Here is a 22,452-nt window from a genome sequence, read left to right on the forward strand (position 1 = left end):
TCTTACATGAACTGAACACAAAGGACAATGAATGAAAAATTGAATTTCAATGTTTTTTTTCAAAAATGGGATTTTTTTCGAAAATTGTACTGATTGTACAGATTTTTAAAAAAAATGTACGGAATTTTAAAAAAATGTACGGATTGGTTTAAAAAAAATATATGGATTGTACGGATTTTTTTTTGAAAATTGTACGGATTGTATGGATTTCTTCTGAAAATATACGGATTTGTTCAAAAAAGTTTTGGCCACCCTGCATTTCACTAAATTAGTGATTTAAAAAGTGTCTAGTAAAACTATTTGCTTTGTAACAACATCAAATACAATATCGTTGTCTTCCTATTTCATTGTTTTTTGGTTATGACTGTACATAAAAAACTAAGTTAATAGTCTAATAAATTATTTAAATTATAGATTGGTTGCAGTCCACATCTGATTAAACGCATGATAAGCACTCAACGTGTACATAGCAGTGCAAGTGGGCCGCCCGCTCCTGAAGCTGAAAATCAGAACATTGTTTTGCAACTGTCGCACTTGCCCAGCCTAGAATTTTCAAGGGATCAGTCTAAAACTTGGAGGGTACCCTCTCCATTCTGGCTAGCCCGTATCAAATTTATACTACAGTTTCGTTATTTTTATTTTGGTCTTTTATTTGGTTTTTACTTTATTTCTGTCATTTTTTTTACGTACATTTTTGTTACCAGGCATTCCTGAGTTGTTTCTTAGACATTTATGATTTAACCCTCCATGTAAAGATAGAATTGCCTGATTTACAACAGTACCCTTGTAACCTTTATTTGATTGGAAATATGAAAGAAGCTGTCTGTTTTCTGACTAGATAAGTATTTCTAGCTTTTGTGAGTTTCTCCGTTTCTCCGTTTAAACAAAGAATGTGCAAGTCACTTTAGCAGTAAACCTGCAAATGAAAATTAACAGTTAGAAGAAAAAAACATGGATATCTAATTTATACTTGATCAGACAAAGCTTTTATGGGTGACTGTTGTAAATCGAGCATTGCCATCTTTGCACTTGAGTGTCATTTGAAATTATGCCCCTTATCGAGTTGTGATTTTTAGTCAAACTTATTAAATCTGTTGTCTTGGCCGGCGAGCTGGGGTGAAATTTTGTAGTTATTTTTTTCCGTTTTGATTTTTTAAATATTTATCTATATTTCTTTAAATAATTGTAACGGTTTTAACCAAACTTATATCTAGATTTTGTATATTTTAGAGTTTATGTTTAGATTAATAAATTCATATATCTTTATATTCTTCAATTGATTGAATATTCATGCACACTACAGGGTCACTCTGCACGCAGTCTGCCAGAAAGAGGAACGACAAAGCTTGAAAGCCATATTTTATGAATAGTGAGACGAAGTTTAACCTACAGGACAAAGTACTTCTCTCTTTAACTTGTACCGCCTGTATTAATAGAAGTGGTTCAATTGTAATAACATGGGTTAAACTACTTTTTACTAATTATGAAATCTTGCCACCAATATCATTTTTTGTCTGTTCTGAGTTTTTTAGTAAGTTTTTCTTTTGATGTACTTCGATCCTAACTCTCTTGAAAATTTATGGATAATTAGTAAAATTGAATAAATCTAAGCTAATTAAAGGGTTTTTGATTCTATTCAAAAGTAAGTAATCTACATGTACAAGTTGGAACTTGTACAAACTCTCTTACTGATCAAATCATTAAGCAATTAAATTTACACCTGTTCGGCCGGTTGGGGATTTGAAGAAGAAAACTGTAATTTGATTGTGAACAATTCTTTTAAATTAATTAATTGTGTCTTGCATTTGCATGTTCAAACGGCTGAACCAATTAAAAGAACCCTGATCTTCCATTTAAACATGAAATGTATGTTGTTGATAAAATTTGGTAATACATCTGTACTAAAGTAAAGGAGGGTCGGTTGAATGATCGGGTGGCAAGGAATGTAGCGGCCCCACTAACTCCAAAAGCACAGTATTTAGTTAATACCTTAACCTTTTAAAGTTATTTTGAGCATGACATTATTTATTCAAGTTTTGTTTAATTTATTCAAACTTATTTAGGGTTTCATTTTAAGTCTTGCATCACATTTTAGTTTAAAGGTTTTCATTAATTTTGATATATTTTTTCATGATACATTTTCTGATTAAAAAGTACAATAAATATCAAAAGTTATGCAGACATGTAAATTTATTAAAATAATGTCTTTTTACTGTTAGTTTAAGTTAATAATTCATCGATTTCAATAAGAACTATTTTCTTTGCCGTAGCACTCTTTCTCTCTCTCTCTCTCCTCTCTCTCTCTCTCTCTGCCAGAAATGCCGGACTGGGCTGCCGAACGGTTAGAAAGACAGAAAGATAGACAGAGACCAAGAGAGAGAGAGAAAATACTAAATGCCCCGCTCAAACAGACCTGCCTAGGCTTTCCATTCTCTTCAACTGAACAAAGATATCATTAGAATGGTTAATCAAAAAAATTGCAGGTGAACGTGACACTCCTGCCTGTGGGGAAAATTTGGATGGAAACAATTTCTTTTCCACAATAGTGTTAAATAAAACTGGAAAAAAGAAAGCATTTTTTACATCTTCCATTAAATGGACGAAGTGTCACTGAATCTTTCACTTTTGCAATTATTGGGCTTTGACCTGAAATAATATTAATTCCTTCCTTTCCTGTTTGACTACTTTTTTCTGCCTCATCCTCCCTGTCACTCCAACTACTTTCTTCTGCCTCCTGTTCATTCCTAACTGATTCTACAACTTTATACCTGCTCCTAATGCTACTCCTTGCACTACTACTACTTTTGATACTCCCTGTTTGAATCCTTTCTAGGGTTGCTGCCCTTGTCCTTGTTGATCCTGTGCTCTCTCTTGATGTGCTCCTTCTCCTCAGAGGTGCTGTGGTATCAGGCCTCTGCGCCCACCCTTCCTTAAGCACTGCTTTCAAGGTCTTAAGGGTTGGTGCTATTGACCTCACTCCTCTTCTTGATTTATGAGCGGGCACCTTAAATTCAGTGCTGTATCTTTCCTTCTGATAACTGTGCTGCCATCTAACGGCCATGGCTCCAGCCTTAGTTCTCTTTCATCTTCTGCTGGTTGTGATTTATCTGTCAATGTTGCATCTTGGGGGGTATATATTCCTTCTTCCATTTCCTCCCCTTTGGTAGCGTCTTCTACTTGTTGTGTTTGCTCAGGGGTAATTATTTCTTGAGCATCATCATTTTCTTCTCTCATTCTTCTTTTAATGTCCGTTTCCGACCTTGCCAGAGTCTGTGCCTTTTCTGGTTCTAAACTGAGATCTGCTGCTTATCCTGGTACATGTTCATCCTGTTCTGGTGAATCACACAGCATGTTGTCTAGCATTCTGTCTTCCATGTTATCAATCACAAAATGGTTATCAAAGAGTACTTCTGGATCACTTCCATCTGATTGCTCAGATCCTGGGGACTTGTTGAAGGATTGAAATAGTTCTTCATCACTTTCCCTAGAACTTGCAGAAATATCCAAGCCTGATGCATATTGCATATTGCGGCACCATTGGGGCTCCATGCTGCTGCCCTGACCCTGCCCCCGTTGATGAATACCAGACGATTGTGAATGGAATTCATCAATTATCTTGTTGTTTACTAGTTTTGCAGGTAGCTAAAAATTAAAGAGCTTATCTTCCAGTGTTTTGATTGCTTCAGGAGGTAGGTGTGGCAGTTGGAACAGTGGGTCAACGTCTTTTTGTCCAAGCCGCTTTGCTAAGCGAATTTGGATCTATGAGCTATATATGTTCTTGGATTCTTGACATTCAACTCCCACACCTCAATCATGGCATTGTTGATGATCTTCCTTATGGCTACTGGGCTGCTCCAGGTTAAGTAAACCTTCCGAGAGTTTCCCGGGGGTGGCAGTTAGGCACAGTATGCCTTATTCCTATGCACAGCTGTTCTATAGGTTTTTCATAGGACCGGAACTGCCTTCTAATTTTTACATCATCAGCAGCATGCATAAGATCAATGACAAAGTCTAATTCTTCTTCCATAGAGTGGGGGGGGGGAATCATTTTTTTGAAATTTGGGTAACAAAGACAAATGAGGGAGGCTCAATTCTCTGCCTAGGAAGATTCTGGCTGGGCTTGCATTTGTCAAATAATGCTGTGTAGCATTATACACAAATATCAAGGTTGGAAGTGACTTTTCACAATAGTTCATTCCGTTGCTTTTCTTTGCTCTCAATAGTGCCCACAATGTTTTGTGAAATTTTTCAAAAGCATTAGACTGATGATTGTGGCTAAAGCCAACCTTGATATTAATGTCTGAAGAATTAAGGAGGGATTTCAATGTATTATTATAAAATTCTTTTCCTTGATCCATCCTAATTGTTGCAGGTGCTCCATACAAGCTGATCCAGTTGTTTAAAATCACGTGCGGGATGAATTTTGCAGACTTGCCTGGAAGGGACACTGCAAGCAACAAAACTAGACATTTGGTCCATTAAGCTTAAAATGTAATGATTTTTATTACCTGACACGGAGATAGGACCGACAAGATCAACGCATAAAACCTCGTTGATATTGATCATGCGTCCATCAAACGTACCAACCTGCTTTAAATTTACCTTTTCTCTGTGTAAGCATCCAGTGCACTCCGTTACAAAGATCGCTGTGTCAGCACACCAATTTGGCCAGTAGAAATGTTCTCTTACCTGTTGAGTTGTTCTCTGTACACCCCAGTGCTCTTGCACATGGATTGCAATTAAGGCTTATGCGAGGGGGGGACGACAACTCTCATTCCTGGATTGGCGACAAACTTGAGCAAATATATTAACCTGGAGTTTTTTGACGTTGATTCATCTGTTAACCTGAGTTGCTTTCTTACCTTGTACAGCTGAAGTACATTGTTGTAAACGAATTCAAATTCTGAGGTGTCAATTTTTCTCTCATCAATTTTTACCTGTTTTTTCATTGAACCATGATCTTACCATACTGAGTGTACTGTCTTCTTTTTGTGCATTTTGAAGATCAGTTTGATCAATGACTATGTTACCTTTAAAAGCTCCAATTAGTGGTGGTCCTCATCTTTGGTCCGCTATTGCGCCTGAAAGTTGCCAAGGGAGCTGCACAATTGTGCATATCTTACCTGTACATGAGGGGGGTAAATATTCTGAGCAATATTCTGAGCTCAGCTGTTTCCAGGGCAGAGGGCACATTTTCTGACTACCTTGGGTTATTGNTAAATCCTTGTTGATATTTGTTTTACCTGCTCTATGTGTTACCGTGAAATTAAATTGTTGTATATAATCAAACCAGCGTCTTACAGTACCCCCGCTATCTTTTATCGTTGACCAATGAAGAACGGTGGCGGAGTCTGTCACAACATTAAATTGGCTCAATCTAAGAATATGATCGAATTTAGTAATGCCACAGAGGAGGGCTAAAAGTTCACCCTTAGAACCGTGATAATTGTTCTCATAAGACCTGCATTTTCTCCCTTTGACATCTAAAAATCTTTCTACTCCATTCTGTTCCTGAGATAGAACAGCTCCAATAGCGGTCTTAGAAAAATCTATAGTTAAAAAAAAACGGTTAGCATCTGAAGCAAAATCTGGTGTGGCTCTGCTCGGTGCTGCTGCGAACATCTGTTTTAAAGTAATAAAATTATTCTTCATTTCTTGTGTCCATTCTATTACTCTCTTTGTTTTCACTTCATTTAGACATGCTGTAATGTTAATGAAACCTGGCAGGAAATCCCCATAGAAGTTTGCGAAGTCTGAAAAACTAGATAATTGTTTTCCAGGCTGGGGCAGAGACCAATCTAATATCTTCTGGTCATAAGAGGGTATTAATTTAATTCCTTCAGCACTAACTAGATGAGTGAGATATTCTACTTCTTCCTGAAATAAATGTGTTTTAATTGTATTCAAGCGGATCCCTGCTTGTCTGTGGGCATTGAACACTAACCCTAATAAATGAATATGAGAGTCTAAATATTCCAAGTGTACACGCACATCATTAAGATATGCAAGTATCCCCTGGACACCCAATACGTCGACGAGTCTCTGAACAAATCTACAACGAGTTGCGCTGGCAATATTTAGTCCTAAGGGCATTCTAGCAAATTGATATAATCCATACATAGTAGAGAACGCGGTAATGGGACGAGATTTTTCTTCTACCGGGATACAATGGTACACCTGTGACGCGTCCAAGGACAAAAATATTTTGCTTAGCTTCTACAATAGGAATCATGAGATGTTCAAGGAGAATTAATTTCCTCTCATCCATTTAAATTACATTATTTATATCCCAGGAAAGAGGGGGGGGGGGTATAAAGAGAGGGCCTGGCTTTGCCCATGGAAAAAAAATAATAAATTTTGAAAAAAAAGTTTGAATATTGAAGTTTAGATTTTTTTAAAACTATTAACACCCCCGCCACCCCTGAGTGTCAACACAAAATTCAGCACAATCAGTTCAGCTGTTTGGCTGGCTATACTCAACATATATGTATATATGAATGTCTTGTTCTATTATATAGATTACAGAAACTTATATTGTGTAAAAGTATATAATCATTGCACATGCACCTCTGCCCCTTTAGTAACAGTAAATTCAACCTATTTGAAGCATAAAGTCTGACTGCATCAACCTTGTTGCACCGGCTAGTCCTGTCCATAGAGCTTGGTACAGTACAAACTGGGACCGGATGTACTACGCACTGTAAATTTACATGACCAATAAAATATAAAAAAAAAATTGAAAACATTTTTTTTGAATATAATATTAAAAAATAGTGTTTATTTGAAAACCAAAAGTATAATTTTAAAATAACAGGTTTTTTAAAAAAATTTGGTTCTGAAACAAATGAAATATTTTAATTTACAAAAATATTGTAAAAACATATTCCTTCATTGTTGATTAAAAATTAAATTCTTTTGACATTGATTTTTAATTTGTTTTAATAATAAAATAATATATCCTGATGTGTTGTCAGAAAACTAAAAATTTTTTGATAGATTGAGAGATAGATAGAGAGAGAGACAGTTAACGAGTTACTTGCCCCAAGCCGACTTGACTTGGAATCGCCTGCCAGCTCGGCTGCACCCGCACAGCAATAGCAGGTGCCAGGTAGATTGTAGTTTAGTTTAACTTTCACTTCATCAGTGAATACTGCTGTTAAACACCCTTAACAATTGTGAACAATCAATTGTGGGCTGACTAGGGTCAACCCAGACCGAAATATTTTTTCATTAAATGTGGAACTAACATCTACTTTTTTACGCTACAGAAGTTTGGTCCATCAACATCACTGAATTTTAAATTGCTCAACAATTTTCTAGAGAACTGGCCGCTGCACCACTGACATATAAAGAAAATTAAAACAACGTTTTTTCAGTGAATGCATTAGTTGTTAGTTTCTGTATGTCTAAAAAATATCACATTTGCTGGTAAAACAAGTTATCACCAATCATCAAGTGCTTTCATGGATGAATAGTGAAATAATACATGAATACTTGTGAAATAATACAGTGGTGCGATATTACCAAGACAATGGTTTAGATTTTAATTTATATCAAGCTTTATAACAGCATGACTGCAAATAAAAGGTAACAAAGAGAAGCTTTTAAACAACTTCTCTTGAATTACATGTAACCTTGAAATTCAGAAAAAAAGCTTGTTAACCATAAAACTTGAATTAAAAAGTTCTCTCCATTATATTGATATTATTGCCTAACAATGTATATCATTTTATATTATTTATTTGATTTTCAAATCACAATCTAATTATAGTTATATTATAAATTTAATATTAAATGCATGGTATTTCATGTTATTAAGTATGAATTATTTCAATGAATTTTTATATTTACTGTATGTTTTAATGTTTTCCCTCAGTACAATAAGTATAAATAATCTTTTCTACAGTAAAAACGCACAAACTGCATGTGATAAATTGCGAAGCAACAAGGGTGGGGCTGTATGAGGGAGGGGGGAGGGGACAGGAGAATGTCAAATGCTGTTTTGTACTGTTTACATATTTATTCAATAAATCTTATTTAATCACCAATTTGTTTTTTTTCTATTGTGTTTTTATTTAATTAACTTAATATGTTTTTAATTAATTTGAAAGTTTTTTCAAATTATTAACAAAATGGAATAATTATTCCAGATATTCTGGATATAAGTTTCCACATTTGACCACCAGGTGGTGTCTATGCTATTGAAGAGGTGGCGCGTACTATGTATACAGAAATTCTTACATTTTTATCCCCTTTTTTTTTTAATAATTGCATGCATTATTAACAGTTTTAAAAATATTGTTCTGCATTGAGTTTTTCTTATAAAAAAATTTTAAAAATATGGATTTTTTTTTATTTTTACGGTTTTCAAAATATTCATAAATTAGGGATAATTTATGAATATTCCATTTTATTACGTCTAAAAATTTACAGTGGGGCTGCCCATGTGCAAAATGTTTAGAAACTAAAATTTGAATTATATCTTTAACATTAAACATATTGAACATGTAATCTTTAAATGATCAACATTCACATAGTAAAATTTTAAGTTTGCTATGTTATTGTTCAACTATGTTGATGTATTCATATTACTTCCATGAAAGTCCCTTCCATGAAATATCTAAAATATGGCTAGTCCTAAAAGGGTTAGTTGAGAAATACAATACAAAATTCAATGTGAAACTTTTCCATACTTTGCTCATGCTTGTTTTAGTCTGAAAAATATATGTCAGTTAAAATATTTCATTTTACTACTGTCAAATTTTAGTATCTAAAAGACAGCACTACTACTTGCTACTCTATTAAAAATAAACCATGAAGTTCTTCCTGTGATATCTCATATATTTCACACTAGATATTTGGGCACTAGGGTATTTCCGAGTTTTATACCCCTGCTTTAAACGGGAAGAATCTTGATCATGAAAAGTAGTTATACCACAAGTAGAACACAAGAAGGTGCCATAAATTAATCACATAAATTATTAAACAGTTTTCCACCATGGTAATCTCGTTAAAAACCTGTGTTTTTCTTGTTGGAGTATATGGACCCATCTTGTACCTATATTTTCCTTGAGTTTATGGACCCATTTTATATCAATAATTTCCTAGGGTTTATGTACCCATCTTATATCCTTATTTTCCTAGATTTTTTACCTTTCTTATATCCATATTTTCCAAGAGTTTATGGACCAATCTTAAATAAGCATATTTTCATGGAGTTTATGGACCTTGATCTTATATCCATATGTTCCTAGAGTTTATGGACCCATCTTATATCCGTAATTTCCTAGAGTTTATGAACTGACATTATATCTTTATGCTCCTAGAGTTTATGGACTGATCTTTTATCAATATTTTCCTAGAGTTTATGGATTGATTGTATATCCATATTTTCCTAGGTTTTATGTAACCATCTTAAATCCATATTTTCATAGAGTTTATGGACTGATCTTATATCCATATTTTCCTAGAGTTTATGGACCCATCTTACATCCATCATTTCCTAGAGTTTATGAACCGATCCTATATCTTGATTTTTCTAGATTTTATGGACTGATCTAATATCCATATTTTTCTAGGGTTTATGGACCCATCTTTTATCCATATTTTCCTATTGTTTATGGACCCATCTTTTATCCATATTTTCCTAGAATTTATGAATAGATCTTATATTCATATTTTTCTTGGGTTTATGGACCAATCTTACATCCATATTTTCCTAGAGTTTATGAACCCATCTATTATCCATATTTTCCTCAGGTTTATGGACCCATCTTATATCCATATTTTCCTAGAGTTTATGAACCCATTTTATATCCATATTTTCATAGGGTTTATGAACCAATTTTATATCCATATTCTCCTAGGGTTTATTAACCGATCTTATATTCATATGTTCCTAGAAATTGTGAACCAATCTTATATCCATATTTTCCTAAACCTTATGGACTGATATAATATACTTAATTTCCTAGAGTTTATGAACCGATCCTATTCATGTTTTCCTAGGGTGTATGGACCTATCTTATACCCATATTTGGTGACAAATTGGAAATTTTTTTGGACATCTGCAGGTAAAGCTTAATTTTGTAAACTTTGGAAACATATAATTATTCATTCGTGGCTTTTAATTTGTTTTAGTAAATATAATTTGGTTAAATTTGAAAATACGCCTACATCCTAATTAACAAAGAAATAATTGAGCGGTAGCCAGTAAGGGACAGTTGGCTCAATGTCTGGTAACCCTCTGTTTGTAGAGTTGTTCAATGATGTTCCACAATGATACCTGATAAATCTATGTCTAAGCAATAATTACCATCCTCATCTCTTCTGTACAAATATGTGATTCACTTTAACATGAAATCAACAAAATGGAAAATATTTACTTAGGAAAAAGATCCCCCATTCATACAATCCTGGACAAAGCTTAAATGTAAAATTGTTAATTGTAAATGCAACTCTATGATTGAAGGGTCATTTACAGTTTTCAGTCACTTTATAATATAATTCAACTGATTTTATAAAATAAATTTAGAACGTTTTAAGATCTTAATTTTTTGCTAAACTTTCTTAATTTTTTTTAGGAAATTTTACCCCTGCTGCAGATCAGGATGTGACGTACCAACCTCTTTATATATTTGAGAAAAATCATAAATAAATAGACTGGTTCCAAACTCAAACTCTAATTTTCTAATTTTTTTTTTCTAATCTTTTTATCCTAAAATGGTATAAACGTTTGATATTTCAAACTTTGATTTTAACGGCTGTAGCAGAACTAAAAGTTTGAAATAGCAAAGATTTACTCAAAGAGTTTAAGTTAGCACCTTTGTTCAATTAAATATAAGGTTGCACTGATGAGGCACCTCTCTTCCTCTCTGAATAGTGTGTCATCTGATTTGAAGATTTTAACATATTTGATTTCCTTTATGGAAAACTTTTGAAAGGATGTGTAATTTTTATTTTATTTTGATGTTAACCTTAACAGTTTTTTTTTGGGGGGGGGGTTGTAATTTATACAAAGTCTGGGAGGGGACAGGGGTATAGATGTTTAAAGCCTTATTTGTCAAGGCAAGTTTGTTTGAATAAAAAGTCTACCTCTATGTACCTTTATTCTGATGATGTGAACATGGGCCATTTTAAATTTATTTGAGAAACCAATGAGTCTTTCGATTCAATGCTGGTGACAAGTGCATTCCCTGACCAGACTTTATGCCATGGTAAATAAAGGTGCACTCAATTTTGAAGGGACTGTATACTATACATAATTTCAAATATCCCCTTTTAAGATGAACAATAGAGGAGGTCATTGTTAACAAAATTAAGGAGGGTATGCTAAATTGTTTGCGAAATGACTTACAAAAATAAATTGATTTCTGAAAAAATCTTATAATTTGAAAATTGCCTTTAAAATTTCCATTTTTTATGTGTGACGACGACATTAGTTTCAGAATATAACATATTGCAGCAAAACTTGCACTGTATTGTTTTGGTTTTTGGTTTGGTTTGGTTTGGTTCACCAGTTACAAAGGAAGGAAAAAACTAGAGCTAAGGCTCAAAATAGGTTTGGGGGTACGCATAAACCCTTCCCAGCTTAAGTTCTACCAGCTTATCATAATGTTTGCCAATTAAACACAGGATAATATTCATAAGAAGTTTTTAAAGAATATTTCAAATGTAGTATTCATTTTCTGAAAATTTCAATTTCTATTATTTTTAAAATCTGTTTATTATGCCCAAATACACTAATTACATGTCAAATTAATGTCAAACTAATTACATTGTCAAATTACCTCCTCTCAGGGCTTTAAAGATTTAGAAAATCAATAAAAAAATTTTTTTAAACTTAATTTAATCATGCTTAAATCTAGGTGCTAAAATATCCAAAAAAGGCAAATACTTGATTTTTAAACTGCCTATATCTTCTGAAATAGTAGACCTATTAAAAAATCAAGAAAGCCTTAATGTGAATTTTAAATTTTGGATAGGGTCTTGGTTTAACAAATTTTATTTAAATTTCAAACTAAATAGATATTTAAAAAAAAGCTTTTTAGTGAAATTTTTATTACATTTTAACTACAGGGGGTCCCAATAAACATGGGAATTCAGTAAGGAATTTGATATTGTCATTTTAGAAAATTCTTTGATTTATATTATATTGATACCTACTGAGAAAGCTGTAATCCGTAATATTTTCATCTGCTATATTCACAGTTTATTCGTTTATGTTTTGACTGCATACGGTTGTACTTAGTAAAACAAGAACCTTAGAGTATACAAACAAGAGTAAACTTGTCCGTCTTCACTGTTCATCTTGCAGAGACATTATAAACACATCTTTACAGCCATTTACCGTTCTCATTAAATAAACTCTAGCAGGCATTATAATATTGTGGCTTTTAAATTTAGGTATTGCAATGCTAATTCAACTACAACAGATAACATAGTTGTTGACTTTTTGGTGTAGCCATGCTTTGCAGACGGTACTTCATTTATATCAGAAATATTTGTCGAATGTACAGCTACCGCATATACAATAACCTTTTCTGAATATTTCTTATACAAATGGAGTACCCGTCTGCAAAGCATGTAAAATCAATGGTAGGGGGGGCCACATCAGTTCTATCTCCCTTCTATTTCTTACTCCTTGGCTACATCAAAAAAGTCTACAACTATGTTATCTGTTGTGGTTTCTGAATCAGGCATACCCCTCTTAAAATCAAGGATGACTTGAAATTATGTGAACAGCCCCATCCAGAACTTGGCAACCTTCTTTAAGGCTTGGTTTCCAATTCATTTACAACACAAATTATTCAGATTTTAAACAGAATAAGATTTTTTTTCCTATTACAAATCATCCATTTGTCCTTTATGATTGATTTGTTTATGCTGAATTGTAAAAACAAACAATTAAGGATGATTTAACAATATGACTCTTTTAAAAAATCTTTTTGCTTCTAATATTAAAGACATCTTTATTTATCACAGATCTAAGGCGCTGATTAAGATGTAAGTATATTTAAATCATTTTTAAATCTGTAAATTATAAAAATGTTTTATTTACAATTTTGCTTTCAATAACTATCTCGATGCTTATAAAACTACTTTTACAGAGGTTGGCATTTTTGTACAGGGTGTCCCTAAAAACATGGGAATTCAGTGATGAATTCGATATCGTCTCTGTTATGAATTAGCATTGTAATACCTAAATTCAAAAGCCAAAATATTATTAAGTCTGCTAGAGTTTGTTTTATGAAAAGGGTAAAAGACTGAAAAGATGTGTCTACAATGTCCCCGCAAGATAAACAGTGAAGACGGACAAGTTTACTTTGTATGTATACTGTAATTTTCTTGTTTTACTAAGGTAAAACATAAACAAACAAAATGAAAACATAGCAGACGAAACTCAGTAGATATCACTATACTAATAAGAATAATTTAAAAGACAATATCAAATTTGTCACTGAATTCCCATGTTTATTGGGACACCCTGTATGATTGACAAGGATTTGTGATTTTTGAAGAGATTAATATTATTACGGCCAACATTATTTAACCATCTATGTACGAAGCAGTCGATATCGACCGCTCACTTTAATTTGGTTTTTTTTAAAAGTTTTGTGTATCTTGAGAACCCAGAAACCAAGTTCATGCATATTTTTGCTTGTTTTTGTTTTTATTCAGTGAAGATCTTGATAGGCACTGAGAGGATACGCTAAAATTAGACAAAAATGTGAGACCCCCTCCACTTTTTTACAAAGTTTACATTTCGTGATTTTTGTTTAAAAAATACGTCTGAAGTAATTACTTTTTATATAATTCACATTTTAATGGTTTAAATTATTGCTTTAGTATAATTTAGGCAGCTTTTTTAAGCGGTCGTTATCGACCACTTTGCACATGTGGGGGACATAACAGTAGGGCAAAATAGAGGGCTTCCCCAAGTACCAGAATACTATAAACTGCATTGTTCTTTATATTTTCATTGATAATGCGGGATAAGAAGGTAGGGATGGGAAGGGAGGGATGAGATAGGAAGGGAGGGGTGAGATTGGAAATGTACAGGAGAAAATGAATAATTTCTGAACGATAAATATAATACTTAAGTTTTATGAAAACTAGTTCTAGAAGATAACAGGGGCGTATACAGGATTTTGTATAGAGGGGACTTAAAACTTTTTTTCAGGGGGGATGGGGCTCAGAACCCTTTGGGATCTGAAACCCCCCAAGATTTCACTTAACCAGGGCTGACTGCTGATTAATGTTATGAAGGTTGAGGGGGGATGAGTAATGTTATAAAAGGGGGACGGAGGGAGGGGGGTAATTGCCCCTCTTTTAGACCTCTGTGTGTCATGATTTTGGCCATTTTAAAATCCCGTGTTGACGAAGTGATCGATACCGACCTCTGTGTCTATCTCTAAAACTATGTATTGTATGAAAAAAATTAAAATATTTCTGTTCCTCAGGGAACATTTCTTTAAAACAAATTGAAAATTTACAAAAAAAATTTTGAAAATTATTAAGTGGACGGTTAAATAAACAAATTGCAAACAAAGATTTAGAGCTTGCATATGTCTCTAAAATGTAAGTGTCAAACCCACAAGCTCAAGAGAATTAAAGGTTTAAAAAATATGTATTTTTCAAAATAACAAAACAACTTCTAATTAAGAAAAGTTCCATTAACAAAATGGAGATCTTTGAAAATAACAAAGAGCAAAGCCATTAATTTTTAAGTTGTTATTGAAAAGGTTTAGCTGTTTAAAAAAAAAGTTAGCAGTTGAAAACAATAAAGAAATGGATTTTTTATAGTGGTGAATTTTTTTTTTTGCTTAAAATTGCATTAAGGTTAAAAAAAATACATTTACATGTTTTGATGTTTTTAAATGTCTTCTTCTGTATTTTGTGCAATTAATACTATATTAAAATTAATACTAAAACTAACGGCTACCTGAGAATTTTTTTTTGAAGTTGGAACTAACCATTAATGAAACCTCTTTATAAATATATATGCCCAACCCTAGTTAAGAACTGAAGAACAGTGTTTCCACTGCAATCAAATAAGTGCTCCATGAATATATTAGGCATGCCAATTGGCGAACAAATTTGTTGAATTTTTTTAAAAAGGGGTATGCCTTTTATTAAGTAATTACAAAATAGGGCTTATCATGGAAACCCTAATATATGTAAAATATTTTGTTCTTGTGAGATGAAGAAAATGAATTTCCGGAAAATAATGACTGCTAACAATAAATCTAGGATTACTGGTGTCTTGGCTAAAAAAACCAAAAGAATTTCAAGGTTGACCGTTTATAAAACAAAATTGTTAAGGGCTCTGTTGACATGATTTTAAGTAAATCTGCATTTGAAAAGTAGCGTACCCACTTCAGAACAGTAATCTTTAACCCTATTCCCGCTGGGGGGGGGTAAATTTGCCCCCCCCCTGTAGTTTTTTTTACATAACTCAAAAAGTATTGGTCTGAGGCTGTTGAAATTTTCTGACTTTTCTTACATACCCAAAGCCCTCCCTTTAGGCCTAAAACCTTAATACTAACTGCCTGAGTCCTCAGACACACTGCCTGAATGACTGCTCTTGCCTGTAGCAAACTAAATCTTTGTTTTGACCCACTTTCACTTGTCAGATTTTGATAAAATTTAGCTTTTTGGAAAGCCTATGACATAAGGAAACGGATTGCACAAGTTTTGCGAAAAAAAAATTGCAAATTTTTTTGCAAACAACCTGTCAAAGGAAATTTGCACATTTTTAGTTTTTCTTGATTAAAAATCAGGTTATTTAAAATTTTGCAAAAATTTTTGCATATTTGAAATGGCATGGTCAAGGGCTTTTCAAAAATGTATAATTTGTCATTTTTTGGACAAATTTTTTTTTGCAAACATTTTTACTATAAAACTGGATTTTGCGATAAAAAATTCAATTTTCGCAAATTTGCAAATTTTTTTGCAGATTCTAAAAGTAGAGCACAAGAGCTTTCTAATGATGTATCATTTGTCATATTTGGACATAAAACATGGGATTTAGAGGGGGGGTCAAATTGACCCCCCCCCCAGCGTATCCTGGTTTTCAAGTACCCCAGCGGAGATAGGGTTAAGCTATTGTCTGAGAATATTCATGTAAATCGATCTATAATTAATAATTTTCAATTGCGCGTGATTATCTGAATTGTGACTTATGGATTTAGGCAGTAGAAACAATGAAGGAAATTAAGACAGGTCATAACTTATGAAAACAGAAAAACAAAAAAATCTTTATTGATGTTAAATGTTTAAGTTCTACTTAAAATTTGGTCATCAGACCCTTTTTTATGTTTTTTAGGATTTTTTAAAATATTATAATTATTAGATATTAACAGTTTCAGTTTCAGGTTTTGAATGCTGCAGTGAACATGCAATTTCTTTTTACTATATTAATCAAGAGAAGTAATTATTTCAAATTTAAAAAGACAACTGCAATAATGTAAAAATAAACCCCTTTGTGAAAGGACATTGTTTTGCCCCGAACACAGATATGTACTAAAATTAAATAGCAGCAAAAGTATTGCTGCCATGCAAATTTGTTGTAGTCTCTCAATTTGAGTTGCAAATTGTACAATAAGGTGTCCACTAATTTTTTTAAAAGGCACTTGCAATGAGTGTGGTAACTTTTTCAATTACACTACATAATATGAGTAATTCCTGAAAAGTTTAGGTCGTTGGCTCTTATATTCAATAAGATAATCTCCTTTGAAGTTAAAAAATTCACGAAATTATAATATTGCATATCAATTTCTCCATTTTCCATCAGGTAATTCAAATCCGTCAAAATTTTAGATTTTTTTAAAAATTTAATTTAAAATTTAAAAGGCAGGCCCCAACAAATCGTCAAAAATGCTCATTGTTCAGAAAAGTGCATTTTTGGAAGGTTTTGTGAACTTACCTCAGTCAATTTTTGATATTTTTCAAAACATTTAATGGAAAATGATATATGACATGATAATTTCTAGAAAAATATTTTTTTGAGCTGTGTAGGGTTTTTTGAAAATATTAGCATCAATTATCTTATATAGGTTTAGAGATATAAAGCTAAAAATTTAGATTGGTGCTCACATTACACATAACAATGAAAAGAATTAACTGTGTGCATCTATTTAAAATAATTGGTCTTCTGTGGACACTTTAATGCACAATGCACTATGCCTAATTATTAAATTTTCTTGCTACAATCAGTGAAATACAATATATGAAGGATTCAAAGGCTGATTAGTAAGTATTAAGTAAGGATGGATTGTTTTCTCTTTTTTAAAAGTGATCTTTTCGGCTTAAGAAAGACAAAGAAAAAAAGAAAAACTATCGTTTGTGAAAACAAACCTTTGTCAACAACCAGTAACATCAACCCTTTGTTAACAATGGTTAATGACAACCCTTCATTAACGATTGTAAACAGCTTTCTTAAGAGAAAACATGTTTATTAGTCGAAACATCAGAGTTCCAAAAAACATACATGTTATTTCTCTGGATAAAAAAACCATTTAAGACAACATTCATAACCCTATCTTTTTTAGTTAATTTTCATAAAAATCTGATATCAAACATAATTATTACTTTTCAACCCCTGGACACTTATCATTCTTGTTTTTTATTAAACAGAATTTTATTTAGTATGTATTTCATGGAGTGGTTAACCTACAAATTAAAGAAGTAAAAAAAATTAAAATCAAAATTGTCTGAACAATAAAGTTTAAGATATTGTTGTTTTCTTCCTGAAAAAAATATCTAATTCTTAATTTTTTCTCTTGTTCTTGGGCAAGATATACATAATAATAATAATAATAATATATTAGGCATGCCAATTGGCGAACAAATTTGTTGAATTTTTTTAAAAAGGGGTATGCCTTTTATTATGTATGTATACTGTAATTTTCTTGTTTTACTAAGGTAAAACATAAACAAACAAAATGAAAACATAGCAGACGAAACTCAGTAGATATCACTATACTAATAAGAATAATTTAAAAGACAATATCAAATTTGTCACTGAATTCCCATGTTTATTGGGACACCCTGTATGATTGACAAGGATTTGTGATTTTTGAAGAGATTAATATTATTACGGCCAACATTATTTAACCATCTATGTATGAAGCAGTCGATATCGACCGCTCACTTTAATTTGGTTTTTTTTAAAAGTTTTGTGTATCTTGAGAACCCAGAAACCAAGTTCATGCATATTTTTGCTTGTTTTTGTTTTTATTCAGTGAAGATCTTGATAGGCACTGAGAGGATACGCTAAAATTAGACAAAAATGTGAGACCCCCTCCACTTTTTTACAAAGTTTACATTTCGTGATTTTTGTTTAAAAAATACGTCTGAAGTAATTACTTTTTATATAATTCACATTTTAATGGTTTAAATTATTGCTTTAGTATAATTTAGGCAGCTTTTTTAAGCGGTCGTTATCGACCACTTTGCACATGTGGGGGACATAACAGTAGGGCAAAATAGAGGGCTTCCCCAAGTACCAGAATACTATAAACTGCATTGTTCTTTATATTTTCATTGATAATGCGGGATAAGAAGGTAGGGATGGGAAGGGAGGGATGAGATAGGAAGGGAGGGGTGAGATTGGAGTGGGATGACTTTTTGTTTAAAGTTTGTGGGCTAGTTATCAAAAGTTGACTTATATCCGACTTTAAGTCAATTTTGATTTCTACTTTTTAAACCAGTTTTAAAAAAAAGAACCCAAGAATAATTTTGAAATATTTAGTTGCTATATATAAAGTTGTAATTTCTGTTTGTCTGTCTGTCTGTATGTTTGTCCAATTATAAATCAGGAACCCCTTGACCTTTACTTGGGGAACTTCAGAGAACCTCAGGAATGTTCTTAGCTTTGAGATTGAGGTTTTGAAATTCTAAGTTAAGTGGGTCGAGTTTAATGGGGGAAAATAGTTAAAATATTTAATATTATTGGTTACTAGCTTTTCCAACTAAATGAAAAAAAAACTACACAAAAGCATTGCAAAACATTTTTTTCAAACCTTTTTACTAAAATCTAGTTTTTCACACACTTCAATTTCTCAACCCTTTATATTTGAAACCAAATGTTGTAGACCTTAGATATTTCAAAATATGAATTCTGCATTCTGATCATATAATATGGGTTTGAAATATCGAAGGTTTACATTTCCATCAGGTTGAAAAGAAATGGGGGTTAGACAATTCGAGTTAGTGGAAAAGATTCAAGTTTTTTAATCTATTTAGACGGTTTGATTTGAAAGACATCAGAGAAAATGTAGAGAGACGAATATTGAATGCTCTAATGAACTTAAATAAAACAGGAAGTAACAGAAGACCTGTATGAAGATTATATCAATAAATTGTTTCTTTATGTACCTTAAATGTTTTCAGTTTTATTATTTGTATTCTCTGTAAATAAATTATTAGTTTTAAAATTCAGTGATGGTGATGGACCAAACCTCTGTAGAGTAAAAAAGTAGATGTTAGTTCCACATTTATTGAAAATATATTTCGGTCTGACCGGTTTCTCTGAAGACTGATCAACTCTTTAAGAGCTTTTAATTCTCCAGGAGGTAGGTTAGGTCTGATTTTATTTCTATTCTCTGGGTCTAGGATTTCTGATTTAACTGCATGACAAAACATTTTAAGCTCTTCTGGTGGTTTTTGATTACGAGGAAGGTTAGTTTTTTCCTTTCTGAAGATTGAAGGATGATATTCATGGTGGTCTTCCTGAGTGGAAAAAAATCCACTAAAACCTGTGAAAGATTGAGAGATAATGGGGTAATAGCAAAGCTTAAACCTCTGTTGAGAAGATTTTCCATGTCTTGAGAAAGTTCTATACCAGAATAGTTAAAAACCACATTTAGCTTTTTCCTAGATTGTTTTCTTTTCAGTCTCTTCCATTTTGACTTCTTTATCCATTTTCTCTTTTGTTTCGGGGGATTTTCCTCTGGGGTAACTATAGGTTTATCTTGTGAATTACATTTCTTGGACAGCCAGATGAGTTTTTTTGTTCTAAGTTTTACAAACATATTCTGATATGCTGCATTCTTCAAAAGTAGGCGTTCTCTAATGGTTTGCCACAATTCTTCTGGATTTAACAAAAACAATTGATCTCTTAATTTTTCTGTTTTGAAAAGAATGTGCTTTTCTGTCATCCTCTTTTGGTTAATAACAATTTTTATCAATTGTTTAGAAGTTTGTTTCTTTGTGTGAGACCACTTAGCAACAAATCTTGAGGAATGGTTTTGAGGTAAATTAGAGATTTCAAAACTGCTAGGAATTAAATCAGTACTTAAACATTCTTGTAGAAATACTCTATTTGAATTTACGGAGTGAAACTTTCTTGTGAGAGACATCAGTTGATTATAGCAGAGTCTTGATTCATCATTAGAGAAAATTTGATGGTTATTTGTGGAATGATGTGTAGAGGATACCATTCTGGTTATTCTAGGTCAGATGGAGTTAAAAAAAAAACAATTCATGGATGTTGCAGTTCTGACCAAACCTCTAGTATTTACTTTAAAAGGAATTTATAGGATCCATCAGGGTTATTAGTTATCATAATTACAACAGTTATCAGTTTTAAGAAATAACCTTTTTTGATAAAGTTAATAAAAAATAACTTAAATAATTATTAAGAATGCTTTAAATCTAAATAAACAAAACATATTTTTGTGTTTCTTTACGCAGTAACATTAACAAGTAATTTATTTCATTTCAACAATATTTTTCATTGAATCTGATTTGGTACATTTTTGAATATTTTTTTCTCGCATCTTTGAACAAAGGAAAAAAGCCTTTGCCACAAACTTCAATATTTTTACCTCTGCATCTGTTGCGCAAATCTCAAAAATATATATAAACTTCTAAGACTCGACTTATATAAACAGGATGGAGACAAAAGTACCCATCCTACCTCTGGTTCATGGTGGACGCAGTCTTTTGTAACCTAGGACTTCTTTTACTATCTCCGGTGGTGGGTTCCATTGACATCTTCTGTAAAGGATTGGTCTCTTACACAGTTCAAATACTAAAAGAATACGATACTAAAAATCATACGAAGGAAAAAGGGCTCGATTATCATAGATAAATCTCGACACAAAGAAGATCTAATCCGTAGTTTGACTCTAAAAGGTCCCCTCTTCAAACCATAAAATATAAATATCTTACCGATTCTGCTCCTCTAACCACTAACCAAAAAAGTCTAAACATTCACCGTCTACTCAGTAAATCATATACTCTGAAAGAAAAAATGCTTGGAGATCGTGATATGGACAAAAAAAGGAAACAATAGAACTTTTAACTGTAGTTAAGATTCAAACAGGTGTCAATTGACGCAGCATAGGCCAAGGTTTAAATGCACCGCAAACTCAGTGGTTTTACCCTGTTTCCTGCTACGCTTCAGCTTGAACCTAGCTAAAACTTGGGCCCTGGAATTTCTTCTCTCGGTCAGGAACTTCCGGTCCCTGGAATCCACTCAACTGCATCTTTGATACCTATTATATATATTCATCATTTATATTTGTCTAAAGCAAAATTACATTAAACAATATTAAAGTTTACAAACTAATACTCTTTTCTCTGGATATCGCATTTTATAATTGACAGGGTTTTCCAAAAAAAACAGGTGCAATTCAAGACTTTTAGCATGAGTATTGTTTAGTTATTCAGATGTGGTTTTAAGAAATGGAGTTTCTTGGTCCCAGTCTAGTGTTTTTCGTTTTCTAAAAATGTGGTATGATGACAGTACTGCAAGGCCTGATAGATTTACGCACATTGATTTGAAACTAACACTGGGTTTGCAGAACTTATGCAGTTTCTTTAGATTTGCTTTATTTAATGGCGAGACATATCCTCTTGAGCCGATTTCAAAAGGATGAACAGACACATCCCTAGTTGTTATATCTGTGATAAAATGTTCATACTTGTTCATCGTTTGGGCATTGACATTTTTGATATTTGTTTCCAACGGGACAGCACTGGAAAAAAATGGATCTAGATATTGAACAAAAAAAAATGTTCGATTTTTTTGTTTTATTTTTTCGCTTATTTTCATCTTAAAACTAGCCTGTCTTAGCCTGTCCTAGCCAGTCCTAGCCGCATGGTGCTCGGCCCAGAAATTGTCTTAACCTTAACTAAATCAAATCAAATCAATCCTAACCTAACTTAACCCTAAAATAATAAAAAATAAATAATAATAATTTTTCTGAAATCATGTACAAAATATCACATGTCGGCAACAATGCTTTTGTTTCCAGATCAGAAAACGCATTTTCACAGTAAATAAGACGTGGGGAGAGGGGGGGGGGTTTTAGAAATTCTTACTTATATGAGAACAAATTTAGTATGGTTAAGGATAAGCCCCCCACCCCCTCAGGAAAAAATTCCCCCGATCCTGAGCTTCTCAATCGTTTCCTCCTTATAGTCTCAGACATAATATGTTTT

General features: G+C 32.6%; 1 long non-coding RNA gene across 1 annotated transcript; it reads left to right on the plus strand.

The window, feature by feature from the left end:
- The first annotated feature begins 16,089 nt into the window (after positions 1 to 16,089).
- Positions 16,090 to 19,387, plus strand: LOC111700123 (uncharacterized). The gene is made up of 3 exons (XR_002764921.1): positions 16,090 to 16,431; positions 17,650 to 17,688; positions 19,249 to 19,387. It is a non-coding gene; the product is annotated as an uncharacterized LOC111700123 (long non-coding RNA).
- Positions 19,388 to 22,452: the final 3,065 nt, after the last annotated feature.

Source organism: Eurytemora carolleeae, unplaced genomic scaffold, assembly GCF_000591075.1.
Source record: "Eurytemora carolleeae unplaced genomic scaffold, Eaff_2.0 scaffold282, whole genome shotgun sequence".
NCBI lineage: Eukaryota > Metazoa > Arthropoda > Copepoda > Calanoida > Temoridae > Eurytemora > Eurytemora carolleeae.